Raw genomic sequence first — 7,753 nt, 5'->3', positions numbered from 1 at the left:
CACAAAACCCCCGTCCTTTTGAAATGACCATTCTGACGCTAATATTCAGTTGCAATTCAACAAGTCGTGTTATCAGTGTTACGAGGGCCAATTAACGAGATTCGGCTGTGCACGCACATCGCATCGCACAATGTAACGCGACGCGATCTCCTGCTGAAGTGATTGCGAAATTAGGTCATTGATTGCCGCGTGCTTGGCATTCGTCGCTGGACTGAGCAGTAACACGGCGCGACAATTCTGGGACACGAAAGACAGGCAAGAATGATGATTACAAACGCGCGCAGCCAATCAATAATTATCCCTTACCGCCAACGCAATGGGTTTTTACTCAGTATTGAGTAGCTCACATCGCGACAATTGTTTGCTGATTGAAACATCGATTTTGACTGCATTGCTGCATTTCCCGATTTACGTTCGCAAAGTATAATTGGATTAATATTATGGGCACTGGAATAAATTCCAACTAGCAGGCACACACAATAAAACACTGTTCAACTTGCGCTCCGAGAATATTTATCACAAAAATGGTTCAATGAATATTTTAAACGCGGCTTGCGGCCCTCATCGATGCAAATAATGCACTTTAATTTGTAGAAGGTGAACGGATAATTGGTCGTCAAATCGCGATAGGAGATGGTGTTTCTCAGAGCGCGCGATGAAATCTACGTTTCTAACGATGAGATCGAATTTGTGTATCTAATAAGGATCGTTAGTTTGCTGAAATCAGCATCAGTTCACTGTGCAAAATACGTAGTAGTGATCAATTTTATCGGACTGTACAATCGGCCGGCAAGGTTGCGCTGATAACGAAATTGCAGACATGCCGCAAACCTGCAATAATTACAATTACAGGGTGCGCTAGTCATACCTAAATACCAAGATTTGGAAATGGCAACGAGCACAATTTGTTCAGACGCGGGCAAAAGTTTTAATCAAAAGGATACATAAACACAAACAATATTACACTCAGAGATTGTTACTGTTTGGCGAAAGTGTTTCTGCGGATGGTAGTAGGCCTGCATGCGGACGCGCTAAATCAAACCACCGCCGATAGTGCACATGAGATATCGATAACCCATTTCGCATACAAATGATTCTCGCTAATTTGCAGTACGAAGCATCAATAATACGAATTAGTGAATTGGCATTTCAAAAGCACTGGGTTTCTAGTTTTAAATGAGAAACTCACTGGCTACGCACCTAGAGTTTTAATACCGACAACGCGCTGGTTAATATTAGCCAGGGGCCTACGGCATACGTAGGTCCCGATCAGCCAGTCGAATTTGATCGTGAAATGGTGCGATTTTAATCATACAGGTGTTATTGCACCAAGAGCAATGTGGGCGCATGCCGCGACCTTGTCAATAGAAATACAAATCCCGATGGTTTGAAATTCGATCCGCGACATGGTTGCGCCCGATAGAATCCGTCCAGCGAAGTTGGTTGAAACATAGAAGGTTCCCGCTCAAACTATAATCGAATAAATTCAGAATTTCCGCCACTGAGGATCTCTTGTTGCATCAATATTTGACAACATAATTCAACGCCGTGCACCGCACAATGCGCAGTAAGAATAACAAATCAAACACTGATAAGTGTCTTCGAGGGATTACGAGTATGTATAAAGCAGACAAGAATTAGTAGCCTAGAGATGATAGCAAACGAGAAAGCGTGTATCTAATCAGTACTTCCTCAACTTGCGTATAGCACAATGGGGTTCCGAGTCTGACATCGCGACAATTGTTTGCAATTGAATATGCGCACTTTGCGCAGGAATGACTTTCAATTCGCAGGCATACACTAACACACTTTCCTATTTCGCGGTCTAATTAAAAAGACTATCACGAAACTATTTTGTAAACGAATATGCGCGCAAAGACAATTTAAGTGAGAGAAGTAGAACGTGAATTCGCTGGTCCAGTAGAGAGAGCTAGTGTTTCTCAGAGCACGCGTGTCGAAATCGACGTCGTAAACGAGGTAGCTTCGATTGTATGATTACTAATCACGGATTACAATTTATTGGGGCGTTTCAAGCACAGACGGCGGATGTTTGAGCATTTTGTATGGGGTGGCCGCCACCCCATAATTATGTCACGGGGTGGCTGCGCCACCCCGCCACCCCGTAACTCGGCGCCTATGAATGTGACCATAGTGTTCTATATGGTGTAGACCAGGGGTTCTCAACTTTACTTGCATAACGGGCCGCATCTTGTCAGCAAAAACTGCTGCGGGCCGCAGAACATTATTACCGTATATTTGTGGACTACTTTAATATTTAGGCTAATATAGCATATTTTTACCAGTCGTACATGGACATTTAGTACATTTGGATGCATTTTACAGCAATAATGGACATTGTTCGTAAGCTTACAGTTATCGTTTCTAGTGAGATTATGCCATCTTATGATGGAACAAGTAAATCCCTTCATGGAGGGTGCATTACATTCGTTCCCAACTCGGTATGTGCACCTTCAAACCATTGTACCAGAGAACTGAACTCTCAATGCTTTCAATGCGTGAGCGAGCAAGTATAAAATTACAGTAACTTTTACGTCACAGAAGCCATTCTCACTCTGAGCTCTGTGATAAGAGAAGAAGTCTAATGTTCGGGGAAATTTCTGAACAATCCAATCAACCCTTCTCCTTTCCTTTCATGGCTGATGCCCTGCCCCAATAGTTACAGAAGTCAGCTTTGTCAAGTTGATGTTGTTTGCTGGTCCCTGGTCATCTACAAATATGTCCACTCCGATAGAATACACCCATACAATTAGCGGTGTGATGTCCGTGGATTTTGTCCAATGATAGGTTAAAGTAGTCAACGCGGCAACGTATTTCAAAACATGCGACAAAATATCAACTGACATTGCTGTTACTATTCTGGTCACGATTGAATCAAACAACTGTAGCTTCGAAATTTGTTAGGTGAAGTTGTCCTTGCTGCTAAATTCCTGAAACAGCGAAGATGCGCACAGTATAGTAACGTTTTGTTGAAAACACACCTTTTCTAGCAGATTCCATGGGCTTAGTAGCGATATCCCAAGCAATTTTGAACCATGCGTCTTTAACGTCTTTGGCAATCTTAACAATGCCTCAAAATAAGGGTTGCTGGGCTTGACAGCTAGCTAGCAACGATTTTCTGCGAGATCAGGCGATATGCACCATGCGTCTTTAACGTCGTCGGCAATCATAACAATAATGGCTCAAAATATAGATTGCTGGGCTTGTCACCTAGGTAGCAACGATTTTTCTAAGATCAGGCAATATGTATAACTCTAGATGGAACTTTCCGAAAACCTATCCAAAACAATAAGAAACTAGACCATAAATAAAGAAACCAGAACACATTAAAGAATGAGAATAAATCAAATGGAACGGAGACGGTGCGATAAGAGAGCTAAATTAATATGTAGCAATAATGTGTCTTTAGTAATTGCGAACATAATGAAAGATCTCGCGGGCCGCGGGTTGAGAACCCCTGGTGTAGACAGACACAAACAAATCTCGCGACTCAGTGAAATTGGGTAGGTCACACTTTCCATTTTGCTAAAGGCAATTTGACGGTTATTTCTGGCCGGCTTGCCGAGCGCGAAATTTGATTTAAAAAAAGGGTATCAATCGAAAGCTACCGTGGTACTGATTGCGAAAATATAAATTTTATTCTGCTCGTGGTCCATGAATCCCCCAAAATCAGCCTCGAATATTGCATGTAACGGAGTTTGTTATTGTGACGCAACCATGCCGTCTGGGGGCAGGTAAGGAGCAACGCAAACCGGAAGCGTATTGGCCATTGTTGCGCAACCGATTGAGCATGAGCATGAGCATTCACACTCCCACTCTCGTGCGCGCTTCCTTCTGAGCTGCTCCGACGGCATGGTTGCGTCACAATACCACACTCCGTTACAATACAACATTCGAGGCTGATTTTGGTGGGTTATAGGGCCACGAGCTAAAATTTATATTTAGCCAAATAGAAAGTGTGATGTACACCAATTTCACTGAGCCGTGAGATTTGCTTGTGTCTACTGTCCACACCATATAAGATACTATGATGTGACAGTTGATGTTGCTTTCTTTTTGAAGTTTTTTTTATCATCTGGTACCAAGTCAGATGAAGCAAGAAACGGATCATTTTCTAAACGGGCGTCGGATATGCGCGAACTTAGTTTGCTCTTCGTGAATTTCCTTGTTGAAAAAATTTGTTCACATCATGTGTACATCTACAAATAGATTCTTTGCTTCTAGTTAGATATGCGGCGAAATTGTCGGTGATTCAGTTTGTGGGACTTACTACTAGTAGACCTATACCGGCTACGCACCAGTTTTATGCCGAGACAATATACTAGTACAACTCGTAGCAGTGTCACAATTTTTCTACCCAGTGCTAACACTTGAATTTGCAACTAAATAAGAAACGGCGGGCCGTACTCTAGTGATAAATAATTACGATGTCGCGAGCCGGACGTTTTCGCTTGGCGGTCCGGATCCGGCCAGCGCGCCATAGGTTGCCGACCCTTGGTATACAATATGCTCATATGTACATTGTATACACTAGGGTTGTCCAAAATTTGGAAAATCTCAAAAATGATGGGTATCAATGTCTCAATCTATAGATTATTGATAAAAAACAACAATGATCCTGGAATAAGCTCACAGGAACGTCGTTAAGATTTGTCGCAAAGCGTTTGAAAGTAGCTACCGACGGTTGGGCGTGCTAGCGACCATAGAACGGAATCAAGACTAGTAATCACGAAATCACGGCTCACGATTGGCTAATCGGCTATGCTTCAATGATCACGACGGCAGTGGCTTGCTGATCAGTTATTAAAGGAGTCTACTAACGGCGGTGATTCTCTAAGCGCATTGTAGGTTGGTTGGCAGATAATGATTTAAGATTGATGCAGGACATGTTCAGTGACTAGATACATGATGATGAACAAACAGCGGCTACTTCCCTCAAACTTAAAGCATGACTGGTTTACTGTGAAGGAAACCGCCGTAGCCTACATGTCTGTTTTGACCGATGGATAGTACAGAACCTGCGGAGAAATATTGCAAAGGCGCTTATGCAAGTGGTGAACGAATTTCTTGTTTCAGAAGGGATGCATCATCATTGAATACAAATATAAAACTTAACAATGACACTATACTTTGTCTGATCTTATTAGGTTCCAGTCGTGGTATATTTGAAGTTTTGAATGCCCTAAGGATTGGCTGAATCAGCCGTATATGCTGGGGACTGTCAAAGTCGTCAATGATGCCGCACAAAGAGTTAAAAGGTATAAGCACAGACTCTGCTATTATGCCCATTAAAAAGACAGTTTGATTGTATAGCTTAACTTAGCCTTAGAGAATTGCAGGCATGACAGAGGTGAAACGGTGAATGATTGTGCTCTTTTAAGACTAGATATAAATCCAAGAAATACCTAGTTATGGTTGCAAATACGTCAGACTGGGCGTAAGTAAAGTATATATCAGTCAACGCAAACTGGTAGAGCACACCATATGTGAGATGGATGCCGCACAAAATCTTATCTGCTCAGAAGATGTTGTATTGGCCGACCAGATAGCTTATATAATGGACCACGAATAAATGTAACTATCCCACTGCTTCAATGCATTTTAAGGTCGTTTTAAATTCCAGCATTTGTAGTGTTACAGCCGGTAATGATTCAAGATTCCTTCAGGACATGCTAAGATGTACTGTATTTTTGCTGGTCATACCAGCATAGTCTGTGATTACCTCTACACCTCTTTCTACGACTTTGACAACACTTACAAGTGAATTCATATTGCAGTAAGAGTTTAATAAGTCCCCAGCATAGAACTGATTCAGCCAATCCTTAGAGCATTCAAGACTTGAGTTATACAGCACGACTGGAGCCTAATAAGATCAGACCAAGTACTGTCATTGTTAAGCTTTATATTTGTATTCAATTATGATGCATCTATTCTGAGACAAGAAATTCGTTCGCCTCTTGCATAAGCGCCTATGCAATATTTCTCCGCAGGTTCTGTGCTATCCATCGGTCAAAACAGACATGTAGGCTACGGCGGTTGCCTTCACAGTAAGCCAGTCATGCTTTAAGTTTGTGTGAAGTAGCTGTTGTTTGTTCATCATCATCATGTATCTAGTCACTCAACATGTCCTGAATCAATCTTAAATCATTATCTGCTAACCAACCTACAATGCGCTTGCAGAATCACCGCCGTTAGTAGACTCCTTTAACAACTGATCAGCAAGTCACTACCGTCGTGATCACTGAAGCATAGCTGATTAGCCAATCGAGAGCAGTGATTTCGTGATTACTACTCTTGTTGCCGTTCTATGGTCGCTGGCACGCCCACTCGTCGGTAGCTACTTTCAAACGCTTTGCGACAAATCTTAACGACTTTCCTGTGAGCTTATTCCAGGCTCATTGTGGTTTTTTATCAATAATCTATAGAATGAGACATTGATACCCATCATTCTTGAGATTTTCTAAATTTTGGACAACCCTAGTATACACGTATTATAGTTTTAGTTATAGCTATAGCCTTGAAGAGAGGCGTGCAAGCTCGGCCTTGCAAGCAATGCCTGCGTTATTGCAAGTCAAATTATATTATCAATGGACGAAGACACTTCTGTGATCACAGTAGACACCATGCACGACTACGATCAGATAAAGACCTGCAGTCGAACATACTAAAGCATCATAAATGCGCCAAATATTATAGTAGTAATCAATGATCCATTGTATATCGTGGTTGCTCTCTTCATTCTGTTAACTATCTTAAATCAACCGTTATAAAGCTTCAACACCCGATCCACTGCCGCCAGTATGAGCATCTCTATACTCTCTGAATATTCCATTGGTGGTGTGTTCTGTGTTGTCATTTGGTTATTTTTATAGTCGAAATTGTATCTGTTGTGCGGTTGGTTGTGTGTTGCTATGTACCCCATTCTGTATAGTGTATACTTGATAAAATTCTTTCTACATTTCGAATTTTGTTAATCATATTTACTGACGCACATTCCCGATGAGAGCCAGTAAAAGCTGAAATAAAATTGACAATATGAATAAAGAATTTATTGTTTGTTGTAAACTTTATTAGTGGTCTTATATCCAGCACAAGAATATCTTTCACCATGTAAGTATTTGATCAAGTAAATATAAATATACTCGAGTGTTCCAGATCAATAGAAGTACTTAAGGGTGGTGGCACTAATTGTTTGTTCAGATGGAAAAGGGGGCGACGAGTCAAAATAGTTGGGTAAATCCTTTGATCGTGTCTAGAGTCTACTATATGAGCAATATGGAGTCAATTGCAACAAGTGAAACCGTCTGAAATTATCTTTTAATTTTGATTGTAAATCGCAGTCTTAACTGATCTTCATATGCAAGTTTATACGTGAATAGTAGATATATCACTTTTTGAACTCAAGAATTCCTTCTACTCACAGTAATCTGGGCAGACCTCCATAGTTCAAAACGATAATACAACCATTCCAGCTTTGCCAATGAGCGTATATACTTGGGTGACACATAAATCCATTGACACATAGACACATTCATTTTTATCCATTAATGTTATCAAGTTATCGGATGCAGCTAGATGATGAAAATGATTCTTGTCGAAGCGAGGGTTATTCATATATTTTGTAACATCCCACGGTGTAGTCTACTATGGTCGATTATACGTTGACAGTCTGAAACGAGCTACCACGATTTGGATCATTACTAATTCGATTGTGCTGTAAATCAGCTTTGCTATC

At 41.1% G+C, this 7,753-nt stretch overlaps 1 protein-coding gene across 2 annotated transcripts in view; it reads right to left on the bottom strand.

Moving 5' to 3' along the window:
* Nucleotides 1-7,484, bottom strand: part of LOC145456182 (protein SSUH2 homolog) — a 107,405-nt gene extending 99,921 nt beyond the window's left edge. For both annotated transcript variants that reach the window (XM_080334251.1, XM_080334252.1), the window contains exon 1: nucleotides 7,472-7,484. The gene's annotated coding sequence lies outside the window, so the exon portion shown is untranslated. The remainder of the gene's footprint in view (nucleotides 1-7,471) is intronic.
* Nucleotides 7,485-7,753: the final 269 nt, after the last annotated feature.

This window comes from Botryllus schlosseri, chromosome 14, assembly GCF_051294905.1.
Source record: "Botryllus schlosseri isolate E-star chromosome 14, Bs_hap1, whole genome shotgun sequence".
Taxonomy (NCBI): domain Eukaryota; kingdom Metazoa; phylum Chordata; class Ascidiacea; order Stolidobranchia; family Styelidae; genus Botryllus; species Botryllus schlosseri.
This window is presented reverse-complemented; position numbering and strand designations above follow the sequence as displayed.